Source organism: Lutra lutra, chromosome 7, assembly GCF_902655055.1.
Source record: "Lutra lutra chromosome 7, mLutLut1.2, whole genome shotgun sequence".
NCBI lineage: Eukaryota > Metazoa > Chordata > Mammalia > Carnivora > Mustelidae > Lutra > Lutra lutra.
Window position 1 is genome coordinate 15,577,100 of NC_062284.1, and position 20,745 is coordinate 15,597,844.

The following is a 20,745-nucleotide window of genomic DNA, read 5'->3' on the forward strand; positions in this document are numbered from 1 at the left end:
TTTGTAGCAACATGGACGGGACTGGAAGAGATTATGCTGAGTGAAATAAGTCAAGCAGAGAGAGTCAATTATCATATGGTTTCACTTATTTGTGGAGCATAACAAATAGCATGGAGGACAAGGGGAGATGGAGAGGAGAAGGGAGTTGAGGGAAATTGGAAGGGGAGGTGAACCATGAGAGACTATGGACTCTGAAAAACGATCTGAGAATTTTGAAGGGGTGGGGGGTTGGAGGTTGGGGGCACCAGGTGGTGGGTATTGTAGAGGGCACGGATTGCATGGAGCACTGGGTGTGGTGCAAAAATAATGAATACTGTTATGCTGAAAAAATAAAAAATTAATTAAAAAAAATAAAATAAAAATAAAAATTAAATAAAAAAAAAAGATTTTATTTATTTATTTGACATATATATAGAGAGATCACAAGTAGGCAGAGAGGCAGGCAGAGAGAGGGGGGAAGCAGGCTTCCTGCTGAGCAGAGAGCCTGATCTGGGATCATCACCTGAGCCAAAGGCAGAGGCTTAACCCACTGAGCCACCCAGGTGCCTCGCAAGTGAATTTTTAACAGGGAGGAAAGAACATTGCATCACTTGAGATATTAAAAGGGAAGGACATGATAAAGGCAAATTTGTTGGTGGATGAACGCAGTACCATATTGAGAATTCTTGGGAGAGCCTCTCTCTTTTTAATGAATAAGTTGAGAAAAAGGAGAATAAAGTCAAGGACAATGCCTCAGCAGAGTGGTCAAGCTTTGTGGTAGACTTTGAGGGAGTTGCCCCATAAATGGGACTATTAGTGAAGCCAACTGTCAGAGCCATAAATATTTATAGGGTTCCAAGCTGCAAAGTGCATAGTTTGCTTTAATAACCCAGGGCATTCATTCCAGGCAAAGTGCATAAAGGCATATTTTAAGAGCATTCCTTTTTTGAGGTTTGGTGGGTTGCACTGGACATAAAGAAAGGAATGGACAGAGATAGAACGTTCTGAGCACCTATGTGGACCAAACAAGAAAGAGTAAAAATAGGGACAAACTATCCTGAGGCCAACAAGAACATTTAGTCGAAATGAGGTTACAAGAAAAATGACATTCATCCTTCGTCATGCAATTGACTATTGAAATGTAAAGGTCCAAGGTGAATCTGCTAGAGGAGATGACAAGTTTTACGATGTGACTTAGGTAGTGGAACAGATGGGGTATGAAGTAAAATGGTGGTTGAGGTGTTTGGAGTTAGCCAGCCCAATTAAAAGCATAAATTAGACAAATGATAAGTATAGTGTGTAGACATGTTTGGCTAATTCAGTAGATTACTGGAGAATACATCAATCGATTTGAAAGAAGACAGCAGAGAGAATGGCAAGAAGACTAAATCTGAGAGAAAACCAAAACAACTTGTTTTATCCAACAAACCAGAAGTGACTTTCTAGCTCTTTGCGTCTGCACAGGTGGATAAAAATATTAGTGATGGAGTCTGAGTGGTGGAAGCCATCATCTGGAGAGCACTTGCCTCTAAGTAGACTTGTCCCCCAAAAGAGATGGTATAACATCATTAGTAACCCTCATGTCCATTTGTAGACTCTGGGCATACCGTGGATTTAAGAAAATGGTGACGTTTTTATATGAAGGTATTAGCTAACCTCTAGAGTCCTTAATATTTTTGCACAATGACAGGAGCCTTCCTTGTTCACCTCAGTTTTATCTTTCTGAGGCAATTTATATGGAACAGCCTCTTAGCATTAGGAATCCTTCCAGATTTCTTGAGGCACTGAGGTCTATGAAGCATTCAAAATTAGTCTGTGATGGGAGCTATTTTAACCCCATAAGATATGCCCTTAGATTTTACTCCACATTTTTTCCCCTTTAAAAAACACTGGCCATAAAAATGTTTAATTGGCCGGAAGTCTCTCTAGAGGCACAGTGTTTCATTAACTCAAGGAGACATCAGAGACATTTTAAGAGATAAATCTGACCTGACGAATGCTAACATTTTGTAAGATTAGAAGCCCACTATAAAAGCAGTTTGCCAGGACATACATTTATAGCTTTGACTTGATAGACTTCTATCTTCTCCTTCTTTTGGTAAAGTCTCTTCCTGCCCTCATACGAGCAACATGAAAAATGTAAATAATTAAAAGTGTAGAGAGATCCCATCCCATGTTTCTGAGAAATCCGTTGAAGGAGTTGCTGTGCTTGCCATTTTATCTTAAGGATGCCCTGAAATCTAACACTGTCTTTAATGTCAGTGGCATGTGAGGGTCTCAGTAGAAAGGTGATCAAAAGGACTCTCCTGGCTTAGGTGCCCTTTGTCTCAGAGGAAGGTGATCCTCAGCATCTGGAGATGATGGAACGCATGATTAACATTACCACAGAGAATGATTAATATCTTCTTAAAGCACCTACTTCCAGATTATCCATCATTTCATTAGAGTGAAAAAAGTTCCCTGTGAAAAGGGGCTGGCCCTCTGAACCATGAATAACTCACCCACCCCTTGACATGTTTACTAATTGAGTAGCAGAGCGGGCTTAATACTTTAATATATTTATACTAAGCAAATTATGACTTTTTTTTTGCAAGACTCAGGGTGAGTTTGGAATTGTAGTGAAATAACAAAGTGCTTTTTGTTTGGCAATTAAAGGTCATTTTATGATTAATACTAAACTTAACCCTTATTCTTGACAGAAAGCATTAATTTTTTTGTCATAAACCATTGACCAGATTTCTTCTGAGGGATTTCGCTATGCAATATTGGTTAATTTGCACTGTAGATGTGACATTTAAAAGATTCCTCATTAACCAGAGCCTTTGAAAGCATCTAGTTTTAGCGTGGGTCCTGAGTCCATGAATTTATTTAGTGTTTTACTTAAAGAGAGATTATGTATTCAGGTGAAGAAAGTGCAGGGATGATGTCAGATTTTCTGTATTTTCCTCATTCCCACTGGAGAATGAAATATCTCCTTAATGGAGTGGCAGTGCCTCCATATACGGAGTCCCCTCCAAGGGTCTTAAAAATATAATATTTATACTATAGGGAAAGCCATTTCAATGCATATGGCTCTTTTTGGTCGAGAATCAAGGAAATTATTTGTGCACGTTAAATAACCGACTGTTTTTTTTTTTTTATTTGCTGAACTCAGAGTATTTATTTCTACTTCTGTTTCAATAACTTGATAATGGTCAAGTTATTGTCAACTTTTTACTTTATTTTGATTAGGTAAAAATTCTAGAAAAATGCCAAGTTCGTATTTGTTGTCAGGGACCATGTCTATCCTGCCGAATTTCCAACACCACGGACTGGCTTAATATTTTGCTTTTCCACCAGTACTTTTGGATCATAAGAATATGTCACAGCATCTGGAGATACATTCTTTTTTTTTTTTCCTTTTAATTTTCCTTTTTTTTTAAATTTTTTTATTAACAAATAAAAAATTATTTGTATTATTAGCCCCAGGGGTACAGGTCTGGGAATCGCCACGTTTACATATTTCACAACATGGAGACACATTCTTATTAAGACGACTTTGAGGAGCTTCAGGAACCTGTCAGTGTGGACAGTGTTACGTTCTTGGAGCCTAAGGGTGGGTCACCAAGGTAAGGATTTAGACTACTGTTGCACTGCTCATCAGCTGTTTAAATTCACTTCTAGTCTCTTAGTACACTATAAACTGGAAAGTCTGGACTGAATGATCACTTGGTTAATGATACAGATTCACTGACCAAGTCTGATAACTTTTACATTATTCTCTTACGTTAAATCTTATTTCATGGTAAATAAATTCTTCTTATGCTTCCAAAAGGATAATTCATTTTGGTGTCATGCTAAACAAATATTACATATTATTTGTGTAATGTCCACATGGATATATACATCTTATAAAGCCTAAATTCTTAGAAACTAAATTGCATTACCTTTTAATTAAAGTGTCACTTATACATTTCTTATATATTTTGTGAAATGAACCAACTGATTATAAATGCTTTTATTTCAGTGGAGGGTCAAAAGAGAAAATGCTAGAAGACACATTTTATCTTCCATTTCTACAAATAAAATGTTTTGTTGCTGCAATAATCTAAAAGACCATGCATTAATAAAACCAAATTCAAATGTGTCTACTACACTGCTCAATTCCCACCAAAACTTGGCAATAGAGCCAATGACATAAGACCTATTGCCCAAGTAATTGTAAAGCACTATTCTATGGACTTTTGGAAACACTAATTAAAAAAACGAACAAACAAATGTACTCAAGTGCTTGTTAGAAATGCCAAGCTACACAAAGTTTAATCAATTTCTTTATGATAGGAGTTTTCAGGTCCTTGTGAATTTTCAAGAAGGTGACAAGGTTCATAATACTTCCCAAACTAATTTGGCAATACAGTGGATGGATGGATTGATTTATTTATATCTAGTTTTCAGACCAATGCTAAGTGGAAATAATTACATATACACAGATATGCATAAATGTGTATGTAACTATATCATTCTTTATCTGTTTCTTTCTATAAACAAAGTCATAGTGATGATTGATACATTTAAAGATTATGACTAGAATAGAGAGTCAGAAAATATTTTTCTGTGAGTGTGAAGAAATGAATGACCCAATTACAGACATAAAATCAAGAATGACAAGAATGGCTGTGAGACAAAATGTAGACATAATGTAGGGTTGGTAGACATAATTGTAGCATTGGTTGAATGATTCATTGTTTATAGCTACATCCTTTGACAGTCTACTGTATACAAATGTATCTGACTGAGTCTAGGATAAGAAAGTGAGGTGAGACTTTGGGTATTGGCTTTATCTTTAGTGAGCAAATTCCAATGACCTGGGTGGAGTGGGGTCTTTAAGGTCACATTGAGTGGCACCTGGATGGTTCAGTTGGTTACGCAACAACTTGGTTTTGGCTCGGGTCATGATGTTAACACAGACTTCTTTTCATGTTTTGGCCAAGCTTCAGAAGATAGCAGGAGGAGGTGCTATGAAACCTTTAAAAGAAGGTGATATGGACAATTAGACTCTGTCAGAGTAGGTGGTCTTGGCACAGTATTCTCAATTGTGCCAATAAATGCTTCTACTCTAAACATCTGTCTCTGTGGCCAGGAGAGACCACCCTGATACTCAGGTGGTTGGTCCTACGTGGCTGGCTCTGTCTATAACCAGGATATTTCATTTAAACAAATTATGTCTGTGACTACTTCAAGAATTACTCCCTTTCATCCTACTATGGCCCCAAATCTCTCATTAACTCAGAGGCACTGAAGACCTTAAGAAGAGCTCAGTCTGCCCCTGAAATGAAGTGTCATTTCAGAGACTTAGTTTTTTACTTCTGCAGCCAGTGTCACAGATCTTTGGAGACTGAATGCTACATACTCATGTGACACCCTGAAGTACAGGGGATGTATCAGTTTTGTGGCTAAGCATCCCTGAGTTCAAACCTGGCTCTGCCCCTGCTACTTATGTATTTGGTAAATGTTACGACCTAAGAGATATGACTGAGCCTTGGTACTCAAAATAGGGTCTATGAAAGAGCAGTATTGAAATCGGCAAGGAGCTTGTCATAAATGCAGAATCTCAGACCCTATCCAAGACCTGCTAAACAAGAATGGGCATTTTGACAAGATATCAAGTGATTCATGTGTACGTCAGAGTTTGGGAAGCCCTTTGGGAGATGATAATGTTGAAAATATTCTGGAAGTCCTATGTGAAAGGCTCTGGCAAAGCACAAAAGAAATACATCATTATAATGGTTTTATTACTGAGATCAAATCATCATAAGTCCTTGGACAGGACTATTAGATAATGTCATGTCTCCATTGTGTTTTCATTTGCTCAGAACAGGATACCCTCACCACCTCCTGTTGGAATCTACAGTCAACTTTATATCTCATCATTTCTCTTCTCCTTCTTACCTTCTGATGTTACCTTGGGATTTTTCCTTGGATGTTTCCTTGGGATTCATCACCTCCCCACAGCGTATAGTATAGGTAACAGTGCTAATCAAAGTTATTTGGACTTCAGGGGCACCTGGGTGGCTCAGTGGGTTAAAGTCTCTGCCTTCAGCTCAGGTCATGATATCAGGGTCCTGGGATCAAGCCAAAACGAATCGGGCTCTCTGCTCAGCAGGAAGCCTGCTTCCTCTTTTCTCTCTCTCTCTGCCTGCCTCTCTGCCTCCTTGTGATCTCTGTCTGTCAAATAAATAAATAAAAATCTTTAATAAAAAAAGTTATTTGGACTTCAAGATATTTTTCAAATTCACATATTTTTCTTCACTTTTTTTTTTCAGTTCTAGAATTTCAATGTGAAGTCAAGTTTTATACAAATGGCTTTCAGTCCACCATATTTAAAATCATTATCCAATAAACCAATAACTATAGTTTTGGATAAACCTTCCTTGCTTCTGTAATTCTTTCGCTTAGCATCATTTCAGTGCTGTGGCATGCTAGGAAGACATTTTTGTTGGCCGTATGAACATTGTAATGAGGGAAGGAATCACCTGATAAAGAAAATGTGGCAGTTATATTTGTCCCAGGGCAAAAGTCCCCCGGCCTTCTGCCGGTGAAATAGGAGACATTAGAACATATCAGTTTGCCTTTCGCTATAGGCAGTCAGTGTGTGTGTGTGTGTGTGGTGTGTGTGTGTGTGTGTGTTTGTAACAGAACTACAGCTGGAAATGTTTGAAAATCCTTTGTTGATATCCTTGTATATAAGAGAGAATCGGAAAAGAAAAAAGAAAGAAATAAAAGAAAAATCTGGCCAAAATCTTTTGAAAAGAGGGACACAAGAGTTATTGAATGGAAACTACAGCAAATAGCAGAAGTTGGTTAGCAAACTCTTAGCAAAGTTTGTTTCTTCATTTTTGTTTCTTTTTTTTTTAATATTTATTTATTTATTGGAGAGAGAGAGAGAGAGAGAAAGGGAGAGAGCATGAGAGGGGTAAGGGTCAGAGGGAGAAGCAGACTCCCTGCTGAGCAGGGAGCCTGATGTGGGACTCGATCCCTGGACGCCAGGATCCTGACCTGAGCCGAAGGCAGATGCTCAACCAACTGAGCCACCCAGGTGCCCCTTGTTTCTGTTTTTTAAAGATTTTGTTTGTTTATTGGAGAGAGAGCATATGAGGTGGGGAGGGGCAGCAGAAGGAAGAGGGAGAAGCAGACTCCGGAGCCCGGAGCCCCACAAGGGACTCAATCCCAGGACCCTGAGGTCATGACCTGAGCTGAAGGCAGACACTTAACCAACTGAGCCACCCAGAGGCCCCTGATTTTTGTTTGTTTGTTTGTTTGTTTGTATCACTGAGGAATCAGTTTGGTTTGATACAAGAGTGGAGGTTTGTGAGTCCTGGACTCCTATAGTACCTATTAGCTATGTAACTTGGAGCAAGTTACCTGACTTCCCTGGACCCCAGTCTTCCCCTATGAAGAAGAGGAAATTAGCCCCCATTACCTCAGGCTGAATAAAGTTCTGTGTTAATCACTTGGGAGTCATACTGTAAATACCACAATTCTTCAAGATCACTGTCTCTGGAGTGGCCTCTATACGGCCCTCAAAGATTCAACTCTAGCTTGTTTCTACCTCAAGATCACGGCCACTGGAGCTCAGGTGCATGTGTGTGGACGGCCCCAAACATTACTTAAGGGGCAGTTTAAGAAGACCTCTAGCCGGTTCAAACTCCTCCCCAAGGCGTCCCTGCCTCAAGTACTCCCCCTCAGGTGGCTCCCCGTCCTCCTCTTTGCCCTCTCTGCTCTGTTGCAATCATCCCGGATTTTCCCCTCTCTGCAACTGCTGTCCAGACCAGCTGCACCCACTACATCTTCAGCAGTGGACCGAGAAGGGTATTAATCATATTTTTGAGGAGGACACTCTGCTATTTATCTCCCTGACACCTCCAGCGATGGGCCGCCAGGCCTGCCCACAGCCCATTGACTGGTGAGATTACACATTACCTTGCTCCATTGCCTCTCCCTACCCTCTCCATTGACTGGCTGTTCAACAGTGGAGTTGTGTTTGTTCAATCAGACATAATTTATACCTTTTTTGTTCTTTCTGGAGAGTGCATGTTAATTTTTAGTTGAAGTGCAGCCGTTTTTTGGTCTCGTTTCAGGTTAAGCAAAACTGCGACGAAGGACGTTAAAAATGCTTCCCTGGGCCTCTCCTACTGCCATCCAGCTACCGTGGGAATTAGGGGGACATGTGGGCTCCCACCGGCAGCTGCATTCACTGAATGTGTGATTGGGTTTCCCAGCTCCCACGTTTGGTTGTAAATTGGGTACAGATGTGCATTTCTACGTAGCGTCTGCCTCGGAGTTTCGATCTCAGCAGAGAAGTAGCCCGTCCTTCGCCCACTCCCATTCTGCCATGTAACTCCTCGCTTCCTTTATGCATAATCTCGTTACAAGGCCTTCTGGTTTGTTTGGCTTCTGCCTCTTGCAGCTTGATTTGTCACTTATCTTCTCACTTCTTAACCCTCTTACTTTATTTTAAAATGCAAAGGAAGGGGGAGGATAGCCAGGCTGTTTAATAATCACAATAATCCAAATATGTAAATAGCATTAATAATTAAAGTAATTACTGATTAGCTAATCACAAAGCTCAAGAATAAACTAGCTGCAGGGGGACAAAAGGCTCTGCCACTATACACCAAAGCGACTGGGTTCTTTGTTTTCAAAAGCATTGTTCTCCTGAACACATTCCCATTTCCAGGCTTAATAATGGGCTCAACTCTGCCTGATCATGCTGACAAGGCAAGTTAAAGCAAAGAAAGGAAACATTCCATCAAGAGTTCTCTGAATTGTTCTTACATTTACTCAGCAAGAAATTATGATGTCCCTACTACGTGCCAAGTGCTGTGGGAGCAGCTGAATTTATTTTGGCTTTGCATACCCAAGCACGCAATCACAGACACACACACACACATAGTTTGATTTAGTTATTTGCTTAGTTATTGTAGAATGACATGATGGTTTTCAATCTTAATCTACACGTGGAAATGCAAAACTTCCCAATGCTATGCATTACAAATGCATGGCTTGTATGCCATACAACAGAAGGTGGACAATTCCATCATTTGGCTAGTGCTTAGTAGCACTGAACATGTCGGAGGACCCATGGACAGAACACTGGATTGAGAGCTGGATTCTGATTACATCAGAATACTGCTTCCGTGTAACATGCATGTTTTGGTTCCCTAATCCCTATGAACCTGAGTTCTCACTTCTAAAAACTAAGGATAATACCAACACATTAGTGGATTGTAATGAAAGCAAATTAAAATAAATGCTCTAAGGGGCACCTGGGTGGCTCTCTCGGTTAAGATTCTGACTTTGGGGACGCCTGGGTGGCTCAGTTGGTTAAGCAGCTGCCTTCGGCTCAGGTCATGATCCCAGCGTCCTGGGATCGAGTCCCACATCGGGCTCCTTGCTCGGCAGGGAGCCTGCTTCTACCTCTGCCTCTGCCTGCCATTCTGTCTGCCTGTGCTCGCTCTCTCTCCCTCTCTCTCTGACAAATAAATAAATAAAATCTTAAAAAAAAAAAAAAGATTCTGACTTTGGCTCAGGTCATGATCTCAGGATACTGGGACACAGTCCCTGGTGGGCTTCCCTGCTCATCTCAAAGGAAGTCTGCTTCTCCTCTCCCTTTGCCCTTCCCCACCATCCCCTTCCTGCTGGTACTCTCTCTCTCTCCCAAATAAATAAATAAAATCTTTAAAAATAAATAAATAAATGCTTAAAGAGTTGGGCATATAGAAAATTCATTCATTCAACTCATGTCATATTGAGGTCTTTACGATCTTTATTAGCAAATGGAAACAGACCTATCTTCATAAAACATTCGATTATGTATATAATAGCAAGCATGCCCATTTTACAGAAAGCCTTGGGAAATACATTGTGTCACACAGATGTGCTGAGCAAATTTTATATTAGTCTCTGATGTGCTGCCCTTCTCTGTATTGAAACATCTTGAGGGGTTCAACTAGGTAGACTGGCTCCTTGTCCACGGCTGTCCCCTCTGGGCATAATTGTTGGCATTCCCCATTGTTTTTCGAATCAACCCTTTTCCCTCGCTTTCAGGGTCCAGAGTGTATCAATTTTTTTTTTTTTTTCTGATGGTCCCTCCAATCTCACATTTTATTTGTGTGATTATATCTACACGATAACCTACTCACTCTTACACACACACCCACATCATTATGTATCTCATTGGCTATCATTCTTGACATATCAGGAGAAAATTGGAAGCAAGGACTGAATGCACATTCTTGAATCAAAATCCACCATTCCAGATCTTCGTAGCTACGTTGTCATCCACATCCTACCTCATTACAGGCTAGAACCTACTGGTGTGGATGGTCTCGCAGGACAAAATCACATTCCGTGGAAGGTGATGCTTTGGAATTGATCTGGTTTCACATAAAGTCTGGCTTCACCCCTTCCTATGTCACCATGATGACTTTCCTAAGCTTCAGGTTTTTCTCATATGCAAAAACATAAAAATGCCAGTTCTGCTTTTCATTGTTATGGAGACTGAATGAAATAACCTGTAAAAGCACCTGGCAGGTTGTAGGGCCCCACTAAGTGCTATTTTCTTTCTTTCCTTCCTCCCTCCATTCTCCTTTCCCTCCCTTCCTCCTCCTCTCACTTCCTCCTTCCCTTTCTTCTTTCTTTCTGCCTTGCCCTGGTTATTGTAGTTAAACAATACCGTAAACTGAAAAGGCTGTGAGATTTGGACTTGAAATTTCTTTCTTTAAATCTTATATTCTCCATTTACTTTGGACAAATTGTTGGACTTCTGATCTCAGTTTTCTTATCTCTAAAATGGGTATAATTGTTCCTATTTTCGAGGCAAAGTGAAAATTAAATTTGATGAGGGTATGACACCCATCCTGTTTCCTGTAAGGAATTCATGTGTTGTCTCTGCTTTCCTTCTTCATTTCTTGGGAGGAAATGGGAAAAGAGTTTCCATTCCCATCTTATTTCCTAGTGACCCAGTTAAGTAGTCAAACATCTTAAAACAGAAGTTCTGTTAAACAAGCTCACATGAGAGAAAGAGAAAAAGAGTATTATAAGAGCTTCTGCATTGTTTCCTTAGAGAGCATAGTGAATGGAAGGACTTACAGTAAAGAACTGATGGGCCTTCCATGCAACATAACTGGAAAGACAAAAATTGTTGCCTTTCTCTGGACTTCAGGGTCATTCACACCTCTGGATTTCTCCCACAAAGGCCCATTTTTTTTTTTTTTCTTCTGTATGGTTGACTATAGACCTAGTTCTACATAAGGACTACTCAGCTACCTCCACAGCTGTCTACTTCCTTTTGCATCCTGTAACTCAAACTTGCAAAAAAAAAAAAAAAAAAAAGAAAATCTGATTGACATCCTTCATCACCTTTAAGGAAGAATTCTACAGGTCCTGAGCCTTTTACCAGCTTATTCATGAGTTTCTGCTGGGGATGAGTCATCCTATCAGCGGTCATCCCCTTAGCAGAGACCGATCCAGAAGATTGCCTGTCCAGGAGTGCGTGGGAGAGTTTAAACCAGAAGTAAAACTCAAGATTGACAGGCAAACTGCCAGCTACTCCAGGCACTTGACTATCTTTTACCAATAAAAAAATTGGCCTGCGGTCTGTTAGTACCCAGTCTCTATAGGTGGGATCAAGGTAGATAAAGGAAACTGAGAGAGAAAAAAGGAGAATTTTTAAAAAATTATTCCAATAGAAGCCCAAAGAAAAATCTTTCAACAGCGTTTCATAATTTTCTTTAGAACCAACAGATTCTCTGCCAATTAACTTTAGTTTAGAAGAGATTTTCTAGACTGGGTTGTAGGCAATTTCTCTGCTGGCAGAGATAATATCTAAATAACCCAGTGAAGCTTTTCCACTCTAATTGTAATAAGGTTTTGAACTCAACAAAAGAGCTTGACAGAGGTGAGAAGATAGGCCCCCTGCAAGCATGCTCAGGGGGTGACCATGTGGCTCAGGCGATCTCCGGAAGGTTGGCATGTCAGTGCCACCCTCATTAGGGGGCTTCAGCTACTGAAGCAAGGCCTGGACCACACATTCTCCACGGACAGGCAGGGACTTCAGAAGGATGTAATAAAGGAGGAGGGAAGACTCCAGAAGGCAGTAGGGATGTTTGAAGAAATGAGTAATAATCAAAGTCTCCTGTCCAGTCAGGAGCTGAATTATGTTTATCCTCTTGTCCATTTCAAAGTAGAGATTTCACAGCCTAATCTCCCCCCATTCAGCAGGTAATTTCAAAATTACAAGTTCTTTAGATGCTGTGAATTATCAGCGACATTCAAAAAATACTCGTATTTAAGGCAGACCTTTCTCCCTCGTGGCATTCTTGGTAGACTTCTTTCTCAGGACTTGGTGATTGAAAGTTGCAAACAGAGGGGTCTAAAATGCCCTTTAAAGTTAAGGGTTTTAGGTTTTCAGCAGGAAAAAAAGGGGGGGGAAACCACAAAATAATTTCATTGATGATGAATTATACCTGACTAAATTCACAACGACTCACATCGGACTCCCTTGGAGTGTGTAAAAGCTGTGTGTGGTTCCTTTTAATAAAGTCTCATCAGTGTTTGTCCATAATGCCTCTTAAATAAAGGGAATTGCTTTGCATCTGTTTGCAAATTTGGAGATCAGAGATTGCCTGGCTCAGGTGAGGGTAAAATCAATTGCAGATAAATGGCCTTAAAATGTTTCTGCCACATGATTTTATAAGATCCTTTCTCTTAGACAGCTTTCAGTTCCAGAATTATGCACTGTGATTGTAGACCAGATGCTTGTGTATTCAATTTCTAGACTTGGCCAGATAGGAAAATAGCAGTGTGTTGATAACTTTCCCCGGGATTGTCTGACGGCATCTGTATCTATGATTAAAATCTCACAACAGATCCAATGTTTCTACTTGTCCTGGGCCTTGAATTCGGTGTTTGCAAACAGGTAATAGAGAGATGGAAAGATTGGAGTTGAGTCTGTTACTTAACCCGCCTGATTTGGAACATTTTATGTAAAAGCATCAGGATAAACCTACTTTTCCTAAGAATAACTTGAGTCTTCCTGTGTTTTAGCATCGTGTGGCTACACCAAGGAACTGACTTCAAAAGCAGCCCCTGAGATTTCATTTGAGAAAAACCAACTTAAAACTTATGAACAGGTCTGGCTACATCCTTTGTGGAACCTGGTGTGAAATGAAAGAGCAGAGCCCCTCGTTCAAAAAACAGGAAGAATTTCGATATGGAAAGTGCTAATCATTAGACCAAGCATGGGATCTTAATGAAGTTGGGGCCCCATTGAGCTGCCTTGCTCAATCATCGTGGCATGACTGAATGTAGCAATTTCTCTTCGGCGTTTTCTGAAGGTCCAACTAAGAACAGTAAGAGGCTGATTAATGAAAGTAAGGAGCAGAGTTAAAATTTCAGAATCCACTAAGTAAGAGCACCTCACCTTACTGTTTGTGTACCCCCAGGCATTAGGTGAAGGCCTCAGGGGTGTGGGCGGTGGGGAATGCAAGGGAACTTTATATGAGCTCTTTCCTTTAGGAAAAGATCATGCTTATTCGGCATTGTAGGTACCCTGTCCCACTGGGGATACTGTGCAATGTTAACAGGGTCACACCGCTCATGCCAGGAATCCTAGTAGATGTACTTTTGAGTAGTGCTGTAGTCTTCTCCACTGGGCCATTCAGTCCAAAGGAAGTAGGAAGGACTCTACAGGCATAGAGTCGAATCAAAGCTGGACCATCCTAGGGGCAAGCATACCACAGACCCAGCCAGAATGGTTTTCTCATACAGGGCAATTCGAATCTTCACGGTGGAGGTTTCTAAGAGCTTCCAAAAGCTCACCCATGGGAAGAGGTTGACACAGAGCTGCCCTATAATAAGGCTTCCATGAATGTCAGTTCTTCTCATTCTTCTAAAACAGGAATCCTATTTTCATTTACGTTTTCAGGAAAAAAAGCAGACAAGATGTCAAAACTGTCTTAGTGACCCTGATTTTCATTTGGGCCATTCTGTCTCATCTGAAAAGTCTTTGAACACCAAAAAGAAAAGGATATTGATTTGTTTAGAGGTTTGGCTCATCAAGGGTCCCTGGAAGTTGACATAATTTTATGGCCATGACGTTAGGGCTGAAAGGAGCATTTTTTCTTTTAAATCAACATTTAAATTGTAAAAGTTGTTGATTTAAAGAAAAATTGCTAAGATAGTAGTTTCCATATACCCCACATCCAGTGTCCTCTATTATTAAAATACTAAATTACTAATGCCACAGTATAAAAATTAATGAACCGACATTGACACATTATTATGAACTGAATAAATAAATGAACTAAAATAAAGACTCATAGTTTATTCAGATTTCTTTCGTTTTTCCCTGCTGTTGTTGTTGCTTTCTCTGTTTTAGTTTCACATTTAGGATTTCACATTGCATTTCGTTGTCATGTCCCCATAGGTCCCTACTGGCTGTGATAGTTCTTCAGACTTCTCTTGTTTTGGATGACCATTAACAACTTTGAAGAATCCTTGGGAGGGAATTTGTAGAAAGTCCTTCAATTGGGACTTGTCTGATCATGGTCTTGTGATCAAAATGGAACCATGGACTTTTGGGAAGAGAGACACAAATAAATAAATAAAAACTTTTAAAAATATTTTATTTATTTATTTGAGAGAAAGAGAATGAGAAGGAGAGAGCATGAGAGAGGAGAGGTCAGAGGGAGAAGCAGACTCCCCGCCGAGCAGGGAGCCCAATGTGGGACTCGATTCTGGGACTCCAGGATCGTGACCTGAGCCAAAGGCAGTTGCTTAGCCAACTGAGCCACCCAGGTGCCCCAATAAATAAAATCTTAAAAAATAAATAAATAAAAAGTTAAGAGTTCCAGATTCCACCAGAAGAGCATAACACAATAGCATTCCTGAGTATCAGGTCCTTGCCAATCTATAGGTGGGTAAATCTGCCTCATCTTTCATGGAACCTAGCATCTGGAAGGCACTCTGTGAGTGTCTGATGGGTCCATGAGGGATCAGTGGCCTAGGAATATCACTATCTGGTGAACTCTGCTATCATTTTTCATATGCATGTGGCACAGGTATCAGATGTGGCCACAGAGGTTAAATAAGTCCACCCAAGTTGTAAACTAACCAGTCAGAAATCAAATCCAAGCAGTCTGGGTCCAGAGTCCAAGTTCGTAGACTGGCAGCATTTCCAAAGCTCTTGTTGAAGGAACACGCTGCTTGAACTGATCTTGTTAGGAAAGATTTTAAATTTTAGATCATCCTAGGAGAAACCCTTTTATGAGAGATTGTTCTTTACTACACAAAAGATGTGAAAACAGAAGTAAATCCTGGCTTTTAATAAGTGCTGACACTCTCTGGATTGCTAAATAATCATGTGGATATCTTTACTTCAAAAGATTTAGCAAGGGGTTCCCTCAGTGAAGCCTCTGCTTCTATCTACTTTTAAAAGAGCTGTGAGAGTGTCCATTCAAGGGTAAATCTGACTGGAATTTGACAAAAATGGGATCAAGTAAGCCAAATAAAATAAAATAAAATAAAGAAGAAGAAAGATCACTATTAAGAACATTATTTAAGAAAAAGGATTTCAAGTCATATTTTAATTTTAATTTGAATTTAATTTAAAAATACACATATTTTATTATACCTTTGGCTCCAAATTCACATCTGTAAATATTAATTTTTCAGAACATGAATTCTGTCATCAAATAGTTGCAGTTTTTCCTAGGTTGCCTTTTTTAAAAAAAATTCTGTAAATAATCAGACATGAAAGGTATCTTATGGAGATGCCATACCACACACACACACACACACACACATACACACACACGCATGCACACACAAGCCTCAAAGATATCATACATACTATAAGCAACCCTCATGCAGTGATAAGCCCTGGATTGCCTTAGCTTCAGGTAAAACTGATACTTCTCTCCATGGTGTTGGCAGGTTCTGTATATATTAGCACATTTTGACATTTTCCTTCTTCAGCTTTATGAGTCAATCAAGTTGTATTAAATCCTAATCAGAAATTACTATTCTTTTTCAAGCTTATAAAACTCAAACACATCTAGTGGCACTTACCTACATATTTGAAGAACAGATTTTGCTTTCAAACATGCACTTGTAGTTATTATTTAGGGACAAAATGATTTGCCAGAACATATTTAGCAAACTAAAAATGTCTTAGTCTTAATATTTGTACACATGAAATATACAGTTTGAAATTTTATAAAAACTTCTACCTTTCCTTTATTTGCTTATGTATTTTTCAACAAAACCTGTATATATTTAAGGTATACAATTTATGATTTGATATACATATAGTGAGATGATAATTGCAATTAAGCTTATTAACATATAATTTCCTCATATAGATATCACTTTTGGTGTGTAATGAACACACCTGAAATCTACCCCCTTAGCATATTTCCAGTGTTCAATAGAGTATTATTAAATATTAGTCATCGGGGCACCTGGGTGGCTCAGTGGGTTAAGCCTCTGTTTTCGGCTCAGGTCATGATCCCGGGGTCCTGGGATCGAGCCCCACATCGGGCTCTCTGCTCAGCAGGGAGCCTGCTTCCCTTCCTCTCTCTCTGCCTGCCTCTCTGCCTGCTTGTGATCTCTCTCTGTCAAATAAAAATATATATATATTAGTCATCGTGCCTATACCTTATATATCTAGACAAATTTATTTTATGTAATTTTAACTTTGCACCTTTTGACCAATATCTCCCCATTTCTCCACTCTCCACCCCCACAGCTGTTGGTCACCACCATTCACTTCTCTGTCTCTATGAGTTTAACTTTTGTTTTCTAATAACACATATAAGTGAGATCATACAAATTTGTTTTTCTCCATCTGTTTTATTTCGCTTAGTAAAATGTCCTCAAGTTTCAACCACTTTGTTACAAATGGCAGGATTTCCTTTATTCTCATGGCTGAATATTCTGTTCCATTTATATGCATATATTAATATATGGAAATTATGATTTATAATATATGTATTTATAATATAAATACCATATTAATATATATTCATATTCATAATATGCAAATATTATAGATGAATATCTCATATAAATATATTTATATATTAAATGTAATGCATTATGTAAATAAATGTATGATATATGGTTTATAATATATAATTATATATATAGTATACATACATTATATACACACACAGACATACATATATATCCTCTTTATCAATTCTTTCTTATCCATTCATCTGGCAATAGACATTTGAGTTATTTCCATATTTTGACTATTACAAATAATGTTGCAATAAGCATGAGAATGCAAGTATCTCTTTGAGATAGTGGTTTCATTTCCTTGGGATATTTACCCAGAGTGGGATTGCTGGGTCATATGTTCTATTTTTAATTTTTTTGAGGAACCTCCATACTGTATTCTATAATCACTGCACCAATAGACATTTCCACCTAAGAGTGGACAAGGATTCCCTTTTCATCACATCCTCACTATTCTTTTTGACTATAGTCAATCTAACAGAGATGAGGTTATATCTCATTATGATTTTGATTTGTATCTCCATTATGATTAGTGTGAGATGGGAGCCATGTCAACGTTTTCTTTGAGAAATGGCTAGTCAGGGGCTTTGCCCATTTTTAATTGGGTTTTTGCTTTCTTGCTATTAAATTGCTTGAATTTCTTATATACTTTGGATATTAACTTAGATCATATATAGGGCTTGCAGATATTTTCTCCCATTCCACAGGTTATCCCTTTACTCTGTTGATTCTTTCTTTTTTTTTTTTTCATTTAAATTCAATTAACCAAGGTATAAGTACATCATTAGTTCCTATTATAATGTTCAGTGATTCATTAGTTGAGTATATCACCCAGTGCTCATCATATCACATACTCTCTTTAATCCCCATCACCCACTTACGCCACCCACTTCCCTTTCCCCAACCCTTAGTTTGTTTCCCAGAATGAAGAGTCTCATATGGTTTGTCTCTCTCTCTGATTTCTTCCCATTCACTTTTCTCCCCCACCCTTATTGTCCTTGCACTACTCCTTATGTTTCATATATGAATGAAACCATATGATAATTGTGTTTCTCTGATTGACTTATTTCACTTAGCATAATACCCTTCAGTTCCATCCATGTTGATGTAAATAGTAGATATTTATCCTTTCTGATGGCTGAGTAATATTTTATTGTATATATGAACCACATCTTCTTTATCCATTTGTCCATTGAAGAACATCTCTGCTCCTTTCATGTTTTTACTGTTGGGGACATTCCTGCTATGAATATTGGGGTGCATGTGCTCCTTCTTTTCACTACATCTGTATCTTTGGGGTAAATACCCAGTAGTGCAATTGCTGGGTCATAGGGTAGCTCTACTTTTAACATTCTGAGGAATCTCCATACTGTTTTCCAGAGTGGTTGTACCAGTTTTCATTCCCACCAACAGCGTAAGAGGGCTCCCCTTTCTCCACATTCTTGCCAACATTTATTGTTCCCTGTCTTATTAATTCTTTTGCTGTACACAGTTATTTTGGTTTCATGCAGTCCCATTTGTCTACTTTTGCTTTTGTTTACTGTGCTTTGGGGTTATATCTGAAATTGATTGTCCACAGCAATATCAAAACCTTTTCCTCTGTGTTTTATTCTAACAGTTCTATGGTTTCAGATCTTATATTTAAATCTTTAAGTCAATTTCAGTTGATTTTGTATGTGTAGAGTAAAATAAGAGTCTTATTTTATTAAAATAAAGACTTCAAGTTTGTTTTTCAAAAACAAAATTTCAATGAAATTAAAAGTTGATTTTTTTAAAGATTTTATATATTTGAGAGTGATAGAGATAGCAAGAGAAAGCATGAACAGGGAGGAGAGGGAGAAGCAAGTTTCCTGCAAGCAGGGAGCCTGATGTGGGGCCTGACTCCAGGACCCTGGGATCATGACCTGAGCTGAAGTTAGACTTTTAACTGACTGAGCCACCCAGGTGCCCTGAGAGTTGATTTTTTTTTTTGAAAAGATAAACAAAATTGACAAAACCTTAGCTAGAATAATTAGCTAAGAAAAGAGCAAAAACTTAAATAAATAAAATCGTAAATGAAGGGAGACATTATAACTGATATCACAGAAATATATAGATCATAACAGGCTACTGTGTTCAACAGTAAGCCAAAAAATTTCTATAACCTAGAACAAAAGGATAAATTCCTAGAAATATAAATAAACCAAGACTGCTTCATGAATAAATGGAAATTCTGAACAGATCAATAATAAATGAGGGAATTGAAATAATAATAAAAAACAGATTAATATCAATCTCTCTTAAACTCTTCCAAAAGTTTTCAGAGAAGGAAAAATGTCTACACTAATTTTATGAGGCCAAGATTATCCTTATTCCAAAGCTAGATAAGGACATTACAAGAAAAGAAAATTATAGGACAATGTCCTTGATGAACACAAATGCAAAATTCCTCAACAAAATACTGGCAAATGGGATTCATCAGCACATTGAAAGGATCATACACCATGATCAAGTGGGATTTATCCCTAAATGAAAGGATAATTCAACACACAAAATCAATAAATGGGATATTCCACATTAACAGAATGAAAGATAAAATTGTGTGACCATCTCAAAAGATATAGAGAAAACATTTGACAAAATTCAGTACTCTTTCATGATAAAAACTTTTCACTAATCAGGTATAGAAGAAATGTAACTCAACATAATGAAGACCATATATGATTATGTATCATTCTCAATGGTAAAAAACTGAAAGATTTTTCTCTAAGATGAGGAAAAACATGGGAAAGCCCACTCTCACCACTTTAATTCAATGCAGTGCTGAAAGTAGTAGCCAGAGCATTTAGACAAGAAAAAGAAATTAAAGGCGTCCAAGTCAGAAAGGAAGAAATAAAACTGTCTCAGTTTGCAGATGACATTATCTTTATATAGAACACTCTAAAGATTCCACCAAAAAACTACTAGAGCTTAAGAGATAGCTTAGCGAAGTTGCAGGGTACAAAATCAACATATAAATATTAAATGCATTTTATATACAATAACAACAAACTGTCCAAAAAAGAAATTAAGAAAACAATCCCATTTACAATAACATCAAAAAGAAAAGAAAAAAAAAATGGGTTAAAAGTAACAAAAGAGGTGAGAGACCTGTAAACTGCAAGCTATAAAACACTAATGAAAGAAAATGAAGAAGACACAAACAAATGGAACAATATCCCGTGTTCATTGACTAGGAGAATTAATAATTTTAGATGTCCATACTATCTAAAATAATTTAAAAAGTCAATAGAATCTTCATTAAAATTACTTTGGTATTTTTCACAGAAATAGAAGCAACAACTCTAAAATTCATATGAAATCAGAAAAGACCACGAATAGCCAAAGCAATCTTGAGCAAAAAGAACAAAGTTCAAGGCATCACACTACTCACTTTCAAAATTTACTACAAAGATATAGTAATGGAAACAGCATGGTGTTGGCATAAAAATAGGCATATCAATGGAACAGAATAAACAGCCCAGAAATAAATGTATACATTTATGGTCAATTCATCTTTGACAAAGGTATCAAGAACACACAATGCAGAAATGATAGTCTCTTCAAAAAATGACACCAGAAAAAGTGATTTTCCATTTGCAAACCTCTACCTCTTACATGTGTGGGTACCGATGTGAGACAAAAAATGTCAGTGTTCAGATGCCATCCTACATTGTCTGCTCA